Genomic DNA, 18,422 nt, shown 5'->3' on the forward strand with positions numbered 1-18,422 from the left:
AGACCAGAGATAAAGAGAATTAGAGAGCTCTATGTGTGCTCAACACCACAGTACAGCCCTGTGGATTCCGGAAGACCAGAGATAAAGAGAATTGGAGAGCTTTTGAGAATAGAAGTAGGGTTTTCATCAAAGGATCTGGAATCTGGATGACTGTGGACTTCCAGACTTTGGAAATAAGAAAATAATGGAGCAATGACTCCAACATTCAGAGAGAAGTGGCAGGGGCCGGGCGAAGTGGCTCACACCTGTAATCCCAGCACTTTGGGAGGCCAAGGCAGGTGGATCACATGAGGCCAGGAGTTTGAGACCAGTCTGGCCAATATGGCAAAACCCTGTCTCTACTAAAAATACAAAAATTAGGCCGGATGTGGTGGTATGTGCCTGTAATCCCAGCTACTTGGGTGGCTGAGCCAGGAGAATGGCTTGAATGGGGATGTGGAGGTTGCAATGAGCCAAGATCATGCCACTGCACTCCAGCCTGGGGGACAGAGCGAGACTCCATCTCAAAAAAAAAAAAAAAAAGTGCAAAAATTAGCCAGGCATGGTGGCACATATCTGTAGTCCGAGCTACTTGGGAGGCTGAGGCAGGAGAATCACTTGAACCCAGGAGGCAGAGGTTGCAGTGAGCCAAGATCGTGCCACTGCACTCTAGCCTGGGCAGCAGAGTGAGACTTGGTCTCAAAAAAAAAAAAAAAAAATTATTTGAAGCCTAGCATTCTATTCCAACCAAATGATGAGTCTAACGTGAGGACAGAATACTGACATTCTCACACAAGCAAGGTTCAGCTTGTATCTCCTATGCATTATCTCTTAGGAAGTTACTGAAGGATTAGGCTTTTGCAAAAGGAGAGAGAGAAAGCAAAAAGAGGAAGACAGGGTTTTTAGAAAAGTGACCCACCAAAGAAGAGTGGTGGAGGGAAGTCCAAGGGAGAGAGCTGTGAAGCAGGCCATGGGGGAAACAGCGGGACAGAGGACTAATTATCCGATTGTTTTTGATTTGGGGAGAGGGAGGCACAGCTGGCTGCCTACCCACAGCCATTTCCCCCTTTGTCCATGCCACTGGATTTTGTTTGGGCAGCAATCTGCCCAGCTCCCATGGATGAACTGAGACTGGCCTAAACCTTACACTAAGACTTAGTTTTAATTTTAAAACGCACACATCAGAGCCTAGTAAATTCCTATGCAGAAATGTGAAATCTCCAAGTAATGTTTTTTCTACCACCTTTTGAGAGCCCCTTAACCTCATGCAGCCCCAGAGGGAAGAACACAGCTTCATTTTAGGAGTAAACAAGAATCTAATTTTAGAAATCCTCCAAGATGTTGACCTTTGTATTGGGATCTGTTAAAGACCCTGGGTCTTGGATGGGTTATTATAAATTAAAATCTAATACGCCTTCCTTCTCTCTGGATCTATAATGCCTCATTCCATCAGCAACGTCCAGCTTAGGTGTGCAGTACAGCCCCATGAGGTAGATTGTTGTGGTTGCCAACAATTCATCTAATAAAGGCATGTGACCAATTCTGGCTTATGAGATATAGGGCAAGACTTCAAGAGGATTCTAAGAAAGAATGTGATCCCTAGTCAAAGAACAACAGAAGGCAAAGGCTCAGTTTTGCCTCCTGCCATCCTCCTTCCTGCTTCCTACTTATGTAGAATAAGAACATGCTCCTTGGAAGTGCAACAGGGGTCTTGGGACCACCAGAAGAGATCTGGGCAACATATTGAGAATGGTGAAAAAAAAAAGACAGGGACAGCCGGGTCTACATCCACCTCTAAATCTACCCCGGAACCACCTACAGCCATGATTCTTATTTTATGAGATGATTCTATGTCTTTGTTTTTTGTTGTTGTTGTTTGGGGGTTTTGGGGGGTTTATTTGTTTTGTTTCTGTTTATGGTTTTGAGACGGAATGTTGCTCTGTGGCCCAGCCTGAAATGCAGTGGCGCAATATCAGCTCACTGCAACCCCCGCCTCCCAGGTTCAAGCGATTCTCCCACCTCAGCCTCCCGAGTAGCTGAGATTACAGGGACGCGCCACCACACCCGGCTAATTTTTTTGTATTTTTAGTAGAAACAGGGTTTCACAATGTTGGCCAGGCTGGTCTCAAACTCCTGACCTCAGGTGATCCACCCAATTGGCCTCCCAAAGTTCTGGGATTACAGGCATGAGACCGAGCCTGGCCATCTTTGTTATTTAAGCTATTGTTAGTTGGGTGTTTTGTAACTTGAGGCCAAAAGCATCTTAGCTAGTATGAAAAATACCACGGACAGGCTTTGTTATGTGAGAACATTTGTTTAAAAAAAAAAAAAAACTAACAATGGGTACATTGAAATCTGAGCAGATAAAAATGAGACCATCATTTATTCCACGAGGAATGGCCAATGAACTTGTGGAAAGATGTTCAGCCTCACAGGTAAAATGGAAACACAAAATTGAAATCACATTTAGATACCATTTTATGCCCATGATACTGGAAAAAACAAATAATAAAAATCTGACCGTTCCAGAAAAACCCTCAGGCAGCAGGTAGGCAGGGAAGGGAACCTCGGGGCTGTGGCTGTCAGTGGCCCAGGAAGCCAAATTTGCAGAGTTTCCTTTTGATGCCACCTGCCGCTCGGTCTGAGGCTTCCCTCGGCTTCCTCTCCACTTTCCTCATCCCTGACTGAGCCCCAGGCAGAAGCTGCGAACTCGAACCGGCTTTGGAAACATACACATGTAACCACATTCTCACCCTTTTGAATTTAATTCCACAGTATAATTAAGCACATATACTGCACACGCACGGCTATAATACCAGCTGTCGCTTCAATTTGAAAGTGTACATTAAACAAATCCAAGTAAGAGGCAACAATCTCTGAGCCTTAGGCCTGGGGGAGGAGCCACTCGGCAGTCCCGCGGAATGAACATTCCGTGTGACACACTGCCACCCAGTGGCCACAGTGGAGACTGTCAGAACCAGGAAACTGATCTGCGCTTTGGTTGTCCTTGGACCTGAAGCGCCTTGCAAATGCTCGGAAATATTCTGAACCAAATTGAGTTGAATTAAATGTAATTGGGCCGGGCGTGGTGGCTCACGCTTGTAATACCAACACTTCGGGAGGGCGAGGCGAGCGGATCATCTGAGGTCAAGAGTTCAAGACCAGCCTGGCAACATGGTGAAACCTCGTCTCTACTAAAAAAAAATTAGCCGGGTGTGATGGCGCACGCCTGTAGTCCCAGCTACTCGGGAGGCTGAGGTGGGAGAATCTCTTGAACCTGGGAGGCGGAGGTTGCAGTGAGCCGAGATCGCACCACCGCACTCCAGCCTGAGCTACAGAGCCAGACTCCATCTCAAAAAAAAAATGTAATTGAGTTGGAGTAAAGTGAAGGGAATTGAATTAGCATAAAATGAACAGGGGTATGTTGGGACAAAGACCAGGGTTTGGTGAACTGTTCCTAAACCCATGCAAGCGCTGTATACTTTAGGCCAAAGGGAAGCATCCTCCCTGCATCTTGCACCAAGGAGAGAGTTTTGTCAGAAAAGATCTCAAAAAAGTCAGGTGTCCGTGTATGTTCTGGCTAAATGAAGGTCAGATATCGTCCACCAGGTCTACAGTATAAAGCCAGTTTCTAATACTTTACAAATAAATACTGAATAAACAAATACAGGCCAGGAGCGGTGGCTCATGCCTATAATCCCAGCACTTTGGGAGGCCAAGGCAGGCGGATCACCTGAGGTCAGAAGTTTGAGACCAGCCTGGGCAACATGGTGAAACCCCATCTCTACTAAAAATACAAAAATTAGTCGAGCATGATGGTGCACGCCTGTAATCCCAGCTGCTCGAGAGGCTGAGGCAGGAGAATCGCTTGAACCTGGGAGGCAGAGTTTGCAGCGAGCCGAGATCACGCCACTGCACTCCAGCCTGAACGACACAGTGAGACTCCATCTCAAAAAGTAAATACAGAAATAAACAAACATGTGCAAACAAAATATGAACTCAAACCTTAATAAACAGGCAGAAATGAAAGGAACAACTCCTCAACTGCCACAATCAGTCTTGGGAGCCCCTTCCTTGGTGTCCAGCTGCAACTAGAACCCTCAACTCCCATTCCAGCTATTTCTGCCTTGTGTCGTGGCGGCAGGTTTAAAGACCTCTCCCCACTTTGGGTTGTGAACTCCTACATTTTCTTAGCACCATGCCCATCATATAACAGACAAGAAATGGGAGGGAGGAAGGGAGGAAGGGAGGAAGAGAGGCAGGCACCCTTACTGTAGCACTGATATATAATTTCAACAGAAACCATTTCTGTCTGTTTCGACGCAGGCCTGTGGTCCCCTAAACAGAGCTTCTGCCATTTTCCTGAGGCTTTCTGGCGTAGGGGTGATCACAGTTACAAGCTCTCGAAGTTCTTATTTGGCTCCAAAGAGATCCCCATTTTTCTTTTGCTTTTTGTTTAATTTGGTCTAGTTTCTTCCTGTTTTCAGGTAGCTTCCAAACATGCTGCATGGTATAGAGTAAATCTATAATGAGGTGGAAAAATAACACCCAAAGTTCTTGACAATTTACAAACATCTCATTTGGGATTGCTGTGAGACAGGGGCACCACTTCACAGATGTGGAAACTGAGACCAGAGAAATTAGAGGGCTTGCCCTAAGTCACAAAGTCCACAGCAGCACAGGGACAAAACTGAGGTCTCCTCACTAGCGGAGGACACCTTCATACCTAGCAAACTTCTTGCAGGTTCAGTACAGTAGGGCCCCGTCACTAGTTTTACTCGTAGACAAAGGGTTTCAGCAGAGATGTTGTTCTAAGTCCTAATCTGGGACCTATTTTGAGGCATTTCTTCTTTGTCTTTTCACAAAGTCCACCCCGCCGCCGAAGCCAAAGGCTTGCCTTCAAAGCTGTGAGTGGCCTCCTGCTGAGGGCTCAGCTGTGGGCATTGTCTGCTGCTCACACCGGGCCTCTCTCTGCTGAGTCATCCTTCCTTCCTTCCCACTTCCCCCCACGGCATCTACACTCAGAGCACTTCAAAGCCATTTGGGGCTTCTCAGATCTTTATGCCTTCATGGTCCTCTAGAAAACTATTTACCAGAGATAAACTCCCGGGGAGAAATTTTGTTAAATCAGATATGAATCACAAGTAAGGATGGTTTTAAAGGAAATAAAGGCATTCTAGGGAGAAAAGAAGGGCAGGGGAGTCTTTGTTGGGAAGAGTATTTAAATTAAGATTTTCATTTACAGCGCCAATGAGTCTGAAATGAAAGCAATCACCACCATGAGAACAAGCTATAGCTGCATATTAATATTTTTAAATTCCTCTTTTCTTAAAAGATTCATTACACACACACATATACACACACACACACATTGTGCGTGCACGCACGCACACAAACACACACCCTCTGCACCTACATGTCTGCCATGGAAACTCTACTCTTATTTTAGGTGAGTTCAACTCCTCTGTGAAGCTCTCCCTGTTGGCTAAAGTACCCCCTCTCCTGCCCACGTCCCTACCCCTTGCACACCCTGCTTAATCCTTGCCTATATTTTGGTTGCCTCACTAGCCTATAAGCTTCCTGAGGTCAAAAATGCTGTGAAAGAATAATCATCCCCCTTCAGCGTTCAGAGAACAATCAAGATGATTCTAGACAATTACTAAGCCAGTCACAGGCTCACAGCTCTGCCTGAACACTGCACTGGGCCTGATTTATTGGGTTGAAAACCAAATCTCTTATAAATACATCATCCTCTCAGACACATGCTTGCAGCTATTGTCTAGGGAGGGAGAATACCCATCCATGTACACTTGGAGGATGTTACAAAGAGGATAAAAGAGTCTTCTTTTAATGAGAGGGGTTCATCTGTCACTGGCTGAGCCTAAAGGATTTAGTTTTTAACTCTTATAAAGTTCTTATCCCCTGTTACCCCAGAGTGTCAGTTTTTAGATTATGAATTTACAAGCTCCTTGAGGGCAGGGAGAGACTCTTCTTTAAACACCTAACAGTGTAGCTGGGCATGGTCACTCATGCCTGTAGTCCCAGCTACTTGGAAGGCTGAGGCAGGAGAATCGCTTGAACCCAGGAGGCGGAGGCTGCAATGAGCCAAGATCGCACCACTGCACTCCAGCCTGAGCGACAGAGCAAGAACCTGTCTCAAAAAAATAAATAAATAAACTAACAGCGGTTCTTACTCTGTTTCAAGACATTGGGTCTGCTGAGGTTTTAGAAAGCCCCATAAGTCACTCCCTGTCTTCCCCTTCTGAATTCCAAATCAAGTAATAAGTAAGGTACAGGAGTCCTGGTGACAAAATTATAATAGCTATTATTAATAACATTATGTTCTAGGAACCATGAGTACTTAGATATGTTAAGTCATTTAATAGTGTTACCCAAGCTTTACAGGATAGGAAACTGAGACGCATGAAGTTGAATCATTTGCCCAAGGTCTTACACCTAGAAGGTGGCAGAACTGGGATTTGTACCCAGCAGTGGCCCACACTTATAACCACCATGCAATGCTGCCTCTCAAACACCCACCATGCCAATGGAGCTAGGGGGAGAGCAAACCTTGGTTCTATAGTCAAAGGGGCTTCCTAAAGCATCCCTTGTAAATTGAAATTTACTCGTCCAAAAAGTCAGGCCTCCCCTCGCAAGGGCAGAGCCTTCCCCTTATTGGAGAGCAGATGACAATATGCCCTCTCAGGCAGAACTGGCCGCACAATTTTCAAGGACCAGTGCCAAATGAAGACGTGGGGCCCCTTGTTCAAAAGTTGTTAATAATTTCAAAAGGGCAACAGCAGGGCATTAAACCAAGCATGAGGCCCTTCTGAATACAGTGCCCTGTGCAGCCACACAGATCACACACCCATGCAGCTGGAGAGGAGCCAAGTAGGCACTTAGAAGCAAGACCCCTTGACCCAAGCACTCTCCCTCCCTTCCCTAACCAGAGAAATGGCCCCCCGGGAGGAGTGAGCCAGGTGGCCGAGGGAATGTTCCCATGCTGTATGCTTCTGGGGAGTAAAATAAAAATTACTTCTCCTCAACAGTAAATAAAGAATGGGGAAGAAAAAAAGAAAACAGAAAAAAAAAAAGAATGGGGAAGAAACGATCCACCATACAGGGACCTATTTTGAGAAGATGGTGAAAATTGTACATATGCACACTACATTTCGCACACAATTTCATGGGTTTCACAAATCCCTTGAGTATATCTCTGCAAATCCTTCTATGCTTAAATGCCTTAAGCATAGAGGGGATGAGATGGCAATACACATACATACACATATATGTATTATATATACACAAATATATATATGCATATGCACACGTAATACACACACACATACACACACACATACATATATATATATACACACACACACAAGAGATCCCTCAAGGTCCCTTCTGGCTCTCGGATTCTTTGGCTCTGACCATCACAACTTAATCACCAGCTGATCTTCCTGAAACTTTAATCCCAGCAGAGTTCTATCTAACTCAGAATGAGTCAGCTCATTTGCTTCAACAGGTAAAGGTCAAACTGCATCCATTATTTGTGCACAGGCATTTCCAGTCTCTGTCACCCATGGCTGTCAATCCAAAGGCTGGATTTACACTCAGTGTGGTCTGGGTTCTCATTAACCTTGAATCGCCTCCTCCTCCACAGAGCTGTGACATTTAAAATCTTATCAGAGTACTCTAAAACAACCATCAGATTGAGCCTTCGGGGGATAAAATAAATGATCCATAAGCCCAGGATGAGAAAGAAATAAAAACAGACCTTAAAGAAGTAAGGTCTCCATCAAACGCATCACTCACAACACATCATTTTGTGTTGGTCTCTGTTTGTGGTCTACCTGGAATTGAATGATATTCATCTAATTTAGCCCTTCAGATGTAATTTTAGTTCTGAATGCCACCTTGAAAACAGTGACTAACCAAAATTTCCAAGTAGGGGGATTGTCATTTTTAATGGGTTTCAAAAAAAAAATGTTATACAAGTTTCAAAGACTGAGGTCTTATTTTTTTTAATGATGATTCATGTAGGCCATCTCAAAAATGGATTGATTTCCCAATATTTTTATACCACATCAAATATATCTCTGTGCCCAGCCAGGCTGATGGGCAATGTGCATCATTTATACACATTTCACTGGCTGAAAATTTATGGATAACCTACTACACGTCAGATGATGTGACAGGAACTAGGAATGGAAAGATAAATACAAACTGGGTTCTGTCTTACAGGGCTGCCCCGTGCAGTGAAGGGGACAGCCATAGGGGATGAAATGCAGTGATAGCAGCGTGTACACAGTACATGCTCTCAAAGCCTAGAAGAGGCACTGACAGAATTTGGGAAGGGACATTTTGATGGGGAGAATGTTCTAGGCCGAGGAAAGAGGATGAGCAGAAACACAGTGGTATAGATGTGAATGTCAGTTCAGGGAACCTTAAATGCACTCTGGTACCATGTTGGACAGATGGGTCTTGATTCCGCCATTTTGTAACCTCATGACCTTGAGTTGATCAAGTCAAGTCGATCACTTGACTTTTCTGACCCTCAGTTTCCTTGTCTGTAAACTGGAGTCATTACCACTAGTCACTGAATTGCTATGAGGTTCTAATGAAAATGTATATAAAAGTGACTCGCAAGCCTGATGTACTATTCAAATGTCAATCATGCTTGTCTTTTATTTTAAACCTACCATGTCTTGTTGCTCTTCAACATGAAAGTGTGGACTCTCAGAAGGGATTTCATGGACTGCCTGGTCCAAGTCACTCATAAATAACAAAACCAAAGCCCCAAGAGGTGGTTGTCAGTGTCACCATTATCAATAGCAACAGCACCAGCATGACATCATGATTGTGATAGACACCATTTTTGAGTCCTTGCTGCCTCCCAGGCTTTTTGCTTTCATCTCATTTACAACTCCTTGTGACCAATAATTATCTCCATTTCATAGAGGAAGAAACTGAAGCTTGGGGAGGTTAAATAGCATGTCCAGCAACTCAAAGCTAGTAAATGGCAAATTCAGAATTTGAACCCAGGTCGGACCCCTTGACCCAAGCCCTTAATGTTCTGTTATAATGCCTCTTTCTGCTTTTCCTTTACCTCCGTTCTCTTCTCTCTCTCTCTCTTACTTTCTTCCTTGACATGAAAGTAGGCCACTTCTAAATACCCATCATTTCCAAGGACAAACTTTTCTGGAAGGAAGTGAGAGGAAGAAACTGGTAGAGAGGCCCCCAGCTGCAAATATCTGAGCCCCACGTCACTTGTCAACAGAAGAACGCCACAGGACACAGGTGAAGTGCTGGCCTCTCCCCAGCACAGGAAGCAGGAACTACACAGTGGGAACTCAGAGCGGATGGCAGACAGAGTTGCCTGTGCAGTAACTTTCCCTAACCCATTAGCCTTAACATATTGTCTCATCCACAGGGAGGAGGCAGGAAAAGGAGGCTCGGCAGCAGTGCTTGCTTTCCTGCTATTTTTAACCCACTCAGCTGGTCCTCCCCTTTCAACAGGCTCTGTTCCTTCTAGGTTATTCACTTCCACCTAAGGGATTTTGTTTGTTTGTTTGTCCTACTACTTTTTGACTTGTGGAGTGAACTCATTGCTTCCTCTCCTTATTTTAATACATTATAACAGACATTTATTGGGATATTGGGAGAATATTTAAACACCTTTACTTCTGTGGTTTTCTTTGGAAGGCAAGGGGACATGTGATTGTCACTTCGTTAAAAGCCTTGTGTTCCAGGAACCAAGTTCAGGCACCATTGCATAGTTTTGTAAATAAGAATGGGCCCCCTGGGGACACAACTCAAAGGAGAAAATAAAACTTATAATCTGAAAGGAACTCATCTGTAATGGGTTTGGGTGCCAGAGTTTCAAAGGACAACCCGTACCTTGAGGAAAACAGGTGCCTGCTTCTGGGGGAGCACTGGAACCCAGTATGGGCTCTACAGTGGGTCTGCTTCAAGTTTCTATCTTAAGAACCATTCCTAGGTTCTGGCCTCTCAACTCTAAGCCTCAGGACGGCAGTGTTCATCAGTAAGACCCAGAACCTGGCACTGAATAGCTCCCCATAGATATTCACAGAATGAATAAATGAAAACATTGAAGGTCCTAGTGAAATGGTAATTATCTCATGGAAGTGGTACATGAAGGGCAGTCATGCTCCCCACCAAGAATTTGGACTTGCCCTCTGGGAATAAAAAGGAACATCGGTATGTAAGTCATCATAAGCAAGGATAGACTCTAACCAAACTTATGACCCAAGGAGAGAAGTCTTTTACATTCAACATGCCAATTCCAGTCAAATGACTGGTTCCCTGGAGTGCTGCATAGAGAAGGATTTTTGAGACTTCTTCTGAGTCTAGCAGGAAAGAGAGCTACAATCGATTAGTAATGTCTGCCATGCGCACAAGGGGGGAATGATGGCAAGGATAGCATATAAGTGCATCCCTTTGTTGACACATCCAGAAAACTGTGACTCGGAAGTGGGATTGACTGACCCCAGGAGTATGGAAAAGGGGAGCCACTGAGGCAGATGCCACTGAGCCACTGCCCAAGGAGCCCTAGAGCAAGTATTTTTCTGGCAAGGAAGAGCACAAAGCAGAAACCGTGTCATTAAGCACAGTACTCACACCCTGGTACTGATTCCAAGTTTACCAAGCAATGTCTTCTGTGCCTTCCCCTGTAGCGTGCCTTTAGGGAAAGAATGTTCTGGGTCAAGACACACCTAAAGTCCAGTGGCCAGTTTGCTTGACATTAATAGTTGTTGATGGAGATTAAGAAGAGTCTTTCTGGTTTCATTGATGACTCTCTGTGGACTTGGTTCATGTGCCCATCCAAGAAAGATGAATCTGCTCTCAGGTACCCTTGGCCAGTCAGGTCTCTGAGACTACAAGGCTGAGGACTAAATCTTGGACTCTGGTAAATTCACCAAAATAAGGTCCCCCTGCCAAGTCTTTTCCTGGGCTTGCAATTGCATTCCCTTCTGCATGCCATGTTCATTTGACAACCACCATATGCTAAGAGGAGTATGGAGTGGAATTAAATCGCCAGTGTGTTTTTAGAAACCTGGCTAGCAGGTCAGCTGAGTTCTGAGGTTGGGACACAGGACTAGTCACTTTAATAAGGACAGAAAGGAAGTAAAGTGTCTAAAACCTGGAGATTGGCAGGCCCAGATGGAGCCTGTAAGCTCTTCAAGGGCAGAAACTATGTCTTAGTTATGTATATATCTATTCTCAGTGCACAGCACCACTCTGAGACATGGCAAGTGCTCCATAAATATGTGTTGAGTGAATGAGTTTATTGAATGGGCAGCAGAAGTTTCCAGAAGTGTTGTGGAAGGAGCTGTTTAGGTAAGAGAATGAGCTGAAAGGGCCAACAGGAAATACTAACAATAAACCACAGGCTTTACAATGTCGCCTTGAGCTTACCCACCCAGTTTGGGAAGTTTTCACCTTCAAGCCAGCAATATCGCTGTTTATACAATAACCTTGAGCCTTTGCGTATGCTCTTCCCTCTGCTTGGAGTATTCTTGCTACCCTGGCTATGCACATGAATTTGTGCACACGTGCACGTGCATGCACATACACGCACACACATTCATATAACTGCTTCTTTAGTTGTCTCTTCTTCAGAGACATCTATTCCAATTCCTCTAAGTTCTCCTCCTCCCACTGCCTTGTATCCTCTAGCTCAATCCCTTTTATATGTTCTTCATAACATTTGTCACCATCTGTAATTATCTTAAGTGTTTTTCACTTATTTCCTGTTTGCTTCCTCCCCTAGGGCATAAGCTCCATGATTCAAGGACTGTATTCTCTTATTCACTGTTGCATTTCCAAGCACTGAGCTCGGTATCTGGTCATAGTAGATACTCAAAAAGTATCTATTGAATAAATTATGAATGAACAGTGCTTCTACACTTATTGCCTCACTGGTACAGCACACTAGCCTTTTATGAGTTAGACTTCAGTAAAAGGAGACTGAAGACAGCACTCCAGTTATTTTAATCAGAAAAATTTTAATCCAAAAAATTCAACTTTTTTTATTTATTTATTTATTTTTTTTGAGATGGAGTCTCGCTCTATCGCCCAGGCTGGAGTGCAGTGGTGCGATCTCGGCTCACTGTAAGCTCCGCCTCCTGGGTTCACGCCATTCTCCTGCCTCAGCCTCCTGAGCAGCTAGGACCACAGGCACCTGCCACCACGCCTGGCTAATTTTTTGTATTTTTAGTAGAGACAGGGTTTCACCATGTTAGCCAGGATGGTCTCAATCTCCTGACCTCGTGATCTGCCTGCCTCGGCCTCCCAAAGTGCTGGGATTAAAGGCGTGAGCCACCGCACCCAGCCCAAAAAAATTCATCTCTTACAAAATTGTTGGAGGGCTAGAAGAATGGGTTCTAAACTGGGCCTCCAGGAATGACCACCTAAACAACACTGTTGAACTGGCCCCCACTTTGCCAGAATCAGTTACAAGGGTCCACGGAGAGGCCACTCCTGGAACTATTGAATTCAAGGACATACCACTGAGCTTGCAAAACAAGGATAAGGAAGTCATTGGTGCTGCAGATCCCTCTCAGCACCCTCAGAACTAGGTAGTAAGCACTGGAACATTGCTGCAGGGGGAAAATGCCTCTGTGACCAGGCTCACCAGCCCAAACAGTCAAACCAGCAAAGCAACAAGAAGATGGCTTCCACCTAAAGTCCATCTTTCATATGATGAGTTATTGGAACTAGGAGAAATCTAAATCATGGTTGTAACCCTAGCTGCAAGAGAGTCTTGGAAATGTAATGCCTACCTTTCCAGTTTCTGTTGTTCTGGAAGGCGCCCTATGGAGGTTGGAAAGGATGATGATGAGTTCCGATACCAAACCACCACAAGCCCTGTGAAGTAGGCAGGGAAAACTCCATCATTGCCTGGTGGCGCAGTGGCTCACACCTGTAATCCAAGCACTCTGGGAGACCAAGATGGGAGGATTGCTTGAGCCCAGGAGTTCAAGACCAGCCTGGGCAACATACAGATACCTTATCTCTACAAAAAAAATTAAAATTTGCTGGGCATGGTAGCTCATGCCTGTAGTCCCAGTGACTCAGGAGACTGAGGTAGGAGGATCTGCTTGAGCCTGGGAAGTCAAGGCTGCAATAAGCCATGATCACGCCACTGCACTCTAGTGTAAACAACAGAGGGAGACGCTCTCTGAAAAAAAAATTGCATCATTGCCACTTTTACAGATGAAAAACCTGAGTCTTCAGAAAATTAAATAACAATCCCTATTGATTGGTTCTCAAAATTATTTGTGGAATGAGTGAGGATGAATTATTTTCCCAGAGTCAAAAAGCAAACTCCTGTTGCCCTTAAAGACCCAAGTGAAAGGGATCTCCTCTGTGATGCCTGACCTAACCACCCAAGCTAAAGTCAATGCTATTGTTTATGCATACACACCTACACACACACACCGTGACTTTGATATGTTCATCATGGTACCTACCACAATGTATTTTAAGGACCAATTTGTGTTTCTGTTTCCCTAAGCAGACAATGAAGTCCTCAAGGGCAAAGACGGCATCTTAGTCTTCTCACCAACCTGGGTATCCACTGTGTGTAGCTCATAGGAGGTCAAATTAATACTTGGCTTATTGACTTAGTAAGTGTAGTGCTCTGGGCTCTTGACATTAGGCCAGTGCTCTTTCCACCATGCCACACCGCTTCTACCCAACTTTTTCTGAAATCTACTGGCTTTGTTATTCATTTGCTCATTCATGCAAGAAATTATCTATTAAGCACCCATAATGAATCTGTGTTTGACACAGGAGATGTAACAGTGAGTGAAAAGAGACAGTCTCATGGCCCATAAAGACTACAGTCTAGTGGGGGAGATGGATATGAATTAGCTGATCACACAAATAAATGTGTAACTACGGCAATGATGATGACACCATAAAAGGAGGTGCATCCTGGTCTGGGAGCGTGTAATAGGTTTGAACTGTACAAGGACATCAGAAAAGATTTGTATAAAGCAGTGATGATAGCTGACATCTAAATGATAATAGGAGTTATGCAACGCAAAGAGGTCAGAAGGTCAATTCCGTGAGAAAGGAAATGGTCATGCAGAGGCCCTGTGGTAAGAGGAAGGTGAAGAAACAGAAGAACAAGGATGGTATTTTTTCCATGAGAAAGGAAATGGTCATGCAGAGGCCCTGTAGTAGGAGGAAGGTGAAGAAACAGAAGAACGAGGATGGTATTAGGTGGGGCTGGAAAATGAGGAAAGGGTAAGACCCTGCAGAACCTATAGGTCAAATGTAGGATGTCTTTCTTTATTCACCTGGGGGAGAGGATGACATGCTTATAGGTGTGCCTTAGAAAACTTCAAAGTGTGGCCAGGCATGGTGTCTCACGCTTGTAATCCCAGCACTTTGGGAGGCTGAGGCAGGCAGATCACTTGACATCAGGAGTTCAAAACCAGCCTGGCCAAACCCCGTCTCTACCAATAATACAAAAATAAGCTGGGTGTGGTGACATGTGCCTGTAATGCCAGCTACTCAGGAGGGTGAAGGAGGAGAATCGCTTGAGCCCAGGAGGCGGAAGTTGTAGTATAGATTGTACCACTGCACTCCAGCCTGGGTGACACAGCGAGACTCTGTCAAGAAAAGAAAAGAAAATTTCAATATGGCTGGGCACAGTGGCTCATGCCTATAATCCCAGCACTTTAGGAGGCTGACACAGGAGGATCACTTGAGCCCAGGAATTCGAGACCAGCCTGGGAAACACAGGTAGACCCTATCTCTAACTACAAGAAAAAAAATTAAAATGTAATTTAAAAAATAAGAAGACTTCAATGTGAAGAATAAAGTATGGCATAGCATGCAATCATTCAGCCTCCCACAGTGCCCCACTTTGAGCCAAGCACAAAACTCTGAGCTGAGCCATCTTCAGCAGCAGCCCCCATCTTCTTGGTCTGTCTTTCCAAGATTGCATCATACGTTGAACATCATGTAAATATATGCTATGCACAAGAAAAACATGCATTTCCAAAGAATACTTTGAAGAGAAACAACTTGCTTATGTCATTCACATACAGAGGCACAGAGAGGTTTATATTGGCTTTTGGCTTTTTAGCATTTAATTTATTTTGCAGAAAGAAATTTAAAAGTCTTTGGGACTGGAGGTTTCCTTTGAACTAACATCAAACTACCAGACCTGCTAAGGAAGGTTCAGTCAGGCTTTGATATGCCTCAGCACACACACAACACTGCTTCTGCTTTGGACATGCAAAGGGAGAAAAAAATAGTACTCTGCATCACGAATCCCTCCTTATTAAAAATAATTAGTAGAGATAGCGCATAAGTCACTTTTAAAGCCCTCCTTTTCTCTAATTATCCTCCTAAATACATACCAAGACCTATTCACCAAAGACTGTCCTGGATATTTTAGAAAATGTCTTTTAACTCTACCCAAAAAAAGTTTAAGCAAGAAATTCTTTTCCCTCAGGCCAATTGAAATAATAATTAAACTGACTGCTATGGTTTACATGTGTCTCCCAAATTTCATTTGCTAGAAACTTAATCCTCAGATTCATATGTTGATGGAATTTGGAGGAGGGACCTTTCAAAAGTAATTAGGATTAGACATGCTCATCAGGGTACGACCCCTGTGATGGGACTGCTGGCTTTATAAAAAGAGGAAAAGAGACCTGAGCTGGCACACTCTTGCCCTTCACCATGTGATGCCTCTGCACACAGCAAGAAGGCTTTCACCAGATGCCAGCACCATGATTTTGGACTTCCCAGCCTCCAGAACTGTGAACTAAATAAAATTTTCTTTAGCATTACCTAATCTGTGGCATTCTGTTATAGCAACAGAAAATGGACCAAGACACTGACTTTTTTCCTTGTTTTTCAATCTCACTCCTTTTCACTATTAAATTTTGGCTGCCATGTTTTAGCTGAGAATTAATCCTCCTCAAAATTAAAATTTTATTAGAAAGCACAGATAAATCCACAATCACCATCAAAGTTTCATGGGATTTTGCGTATTTTTCTGAAGATTCTGCAGAAATTTTGCACAAAACAAGAATGTGTACTTTGTGGGACACATTTTTTAAAACCTATCTAAACCCTGACTTTCTATATACTCTAATAGCAATACCAGTAAGATCATTTTACATTCATGGTCATTCTAACCTGGCTGTTCTCCTTATCAAACATGTGACCTGGATGAGGCACCTCACCCATTTGAGATTTGGTTTGTTTGCCTTTAAAATGAAAATAATAATTAAGCTTCCATTTAAGGACAAGTTCAAAGCAAAAGGTGAATTGGGCCTATGTTTCTGAGTAATGCTGAAAATGCTCTAGTTTTCCAGAATCTTGGTACCTTGGCCATACTCTCTCCTTAGCACACCCCCACTCCTGCTCCACTTAAAAACAAGTCATGCTTTTTGTTGTTTTTTGATGCTTATTCCCCTCTGCCTGAAATTCCCCAACTTCTCTATCTCAAGCTGATCACTCCTTCACTCCTTACTCTGTTTCATGACAGCTTATCTCATCATATTATATTATATTTATTTATGTCACTAGTTCTCCTAAATAGATAGTTTGTTCCTTGAGGTGGCAAGAAGGTCTTATTCATCCCTGTATCCTTAGCCCCTAGCAAATTTCCTGGCATAAAATATGCATTGACTGAATAAATGAATGTATGACAATGCGTAAAAAGTCTAGTAGAAACATGCCAATTATGGGGAGACTAAAAATTCTAATAGTATATATCAAGGAATCACTATGTTTATTAACTATTGGTTTTGTATCCATTCAAATATCATGAGCAATTTTAATTAATGGTAGAATGTGCAAAGATGAGAACTTCTTTTAACCAGATTCATTCTATGTAAAGTCACCCTCTGCCTCTTATTCTTCACTTCTCCTATTTCCATCACAGGAATAATCACAATTTATAACAATTTCCTCTTATTGTTGCTATTTTTCTCCTCTAGAAGTTCTTGATTTTGTCTGTCTTGATCATGGCTGAGGCACAGTCCCAGCACACTGTAGGTGTCCAAAAAATATTTGTTCAGGGCCAGGCACAGTGGCTCACATCTGTAATCCCAGCATTTTGGGAGGCAGAGGTGGGTGAATTGCTTGAGCTCAGGAGTTCGAGACCAGCCTAGGCAACACAGTGAAATTACATTTCTGAAAAAACACAAAAATTAGCTGGGTATGGTGGTGTGTACCTGCAGTCCCAGCTAGTCAGGAAGCTGAGATGGGAGGATTGCTTGAGCCCAGGAGGTGTAGGTTGCAGTGAGCCGAGATCACACCACTGCACTCCAGCCCGGGTGATAGAGCCCGACTCTATCTAAAAAAAAAAAAAAAAAAAAAAAATTATTCAGGAAATGAGTGAAACCACCAAGTATGGAACCAAATCTCTTATAGAATCCCTCCATGCCATCAACTACTTGTATTAAATTCCCAAGATGATTAAGGGAAGTCAGAATTTCAGCCTTTTGGGGGAACCTAAAGAGGCACAATAAATAGCACTCTCTTCTCCTTTCTGAACAAATTGAGTAGTAAAGCAATGGGGCTGTAGTTAGAGGATCAAAATTTTACCTTTAATCAAGCTGAAATCAAAAACTTGGTAAGTGGCCCCATCATACTCAATCTCAGAATTGTATAAACTCGACCTCAAATCTCAGCAGTCTCTCTCTGTTTGAGGGTAGAGGAGCTAATTTTTTCCTTAAAAATTATGGAGTAGGAGAGCAGAGGAGAACACAGGTTTCCTGGACAGCTCATCCCAAGAACAAGGGCAGCAAGATGTGGGTCCCAAATGCACAGTTCGTGAGTCCATGCTCGCTGATCAGAGGCAGCACTTCACCTCCCACAGACAGAGGGAGGGAGGAAACCAAGAGACCAGTAAACTAATGGGGCTCCCAGTCTCTCCAGTGGAATAAAACATCAAGACTGGAGTTTCCCTTCTCCCAACCCCACCTTGCCTTGACTTCAGATACACCTATTTTCAGATGCTGTCTGTAGAGAGCCTGAATTTGGCCACGTGCATTAAGCCCACCAGGCCAATGTTAATGATTACATGAGAAAACATCACTCTCATGTCAACAAAATAAACAGAGGTTCAGGCAGCCTAAATAATTTAGCCTTTTTTCATCAGTATTGGAATGCACAATACTATTGGCCAGTAATATAACTATGAAAAAAAATAAAAACCCTAGGAAATAATGCTTTCTATCACTTTCATTGATCTATCTTTGGTTGTGTGGCTTGCTCTAAAGCTTCCCAGCCAGCTTGCTCCCTGATTTGGCCCAAATCACTCCCAAGCCACTGAGCTTCTGGTGAAGGTAGTAGGAACCTTGCCTTGGTCAGCAGAGGCCACACAGAATAGCCCTTTCTTAAATATTCAAGATCCTCTGTCTGAAGTTGTTCTTTTCCTG

General features: G+C 43.7%; 1 long non-coding RNA gene across 6 annotated transcripts in view; it reads right to left on the minus strand.

The window, feature by feature from the left end:
* The window catches only part of LOC109029097 (uncharacterized), a 163,673-nt gene that overhangs the window by 57,109 nt on the left and 88,142 nt on the right, over nucleotides 1-18,422 (minus strand). For 4 of the 6 annotated variants that reach the window (XR_010129395.1, XR_010129397.1, XR_010129401.1 and 1 more), the window contains one exon: nucleotides 16,750-17,335. The exons of the other annotated variants lie outside the window; for them this stretch is intronic. This is a non-coding gene — a long non-coding RNA (uncharacterized lncRNA). Of the gene's footprint in view, nucleotides 1-16,749; nucleotides 17,336-18,422 lie in introns of those variants that run through there. 6 annotated transcript variants of the gene reach the window in all.

Source organism: Gorilla gorilla, chromosome 10 (genome assembly GCF_029281585.2).
Source record: "Gorilla gorilla gorilla isolate KB3781 chromosome 10, NHGRI_mGorGor1-v2.1_pri, whole genome shotgun sequence".
NCBI classification, from domain to species: domain Eukaryota; kingdom Metazoa; phylum Chordata; class Mammalia; order Primates; family Hominidae; genus Gorilla; species Gorilla gorilla.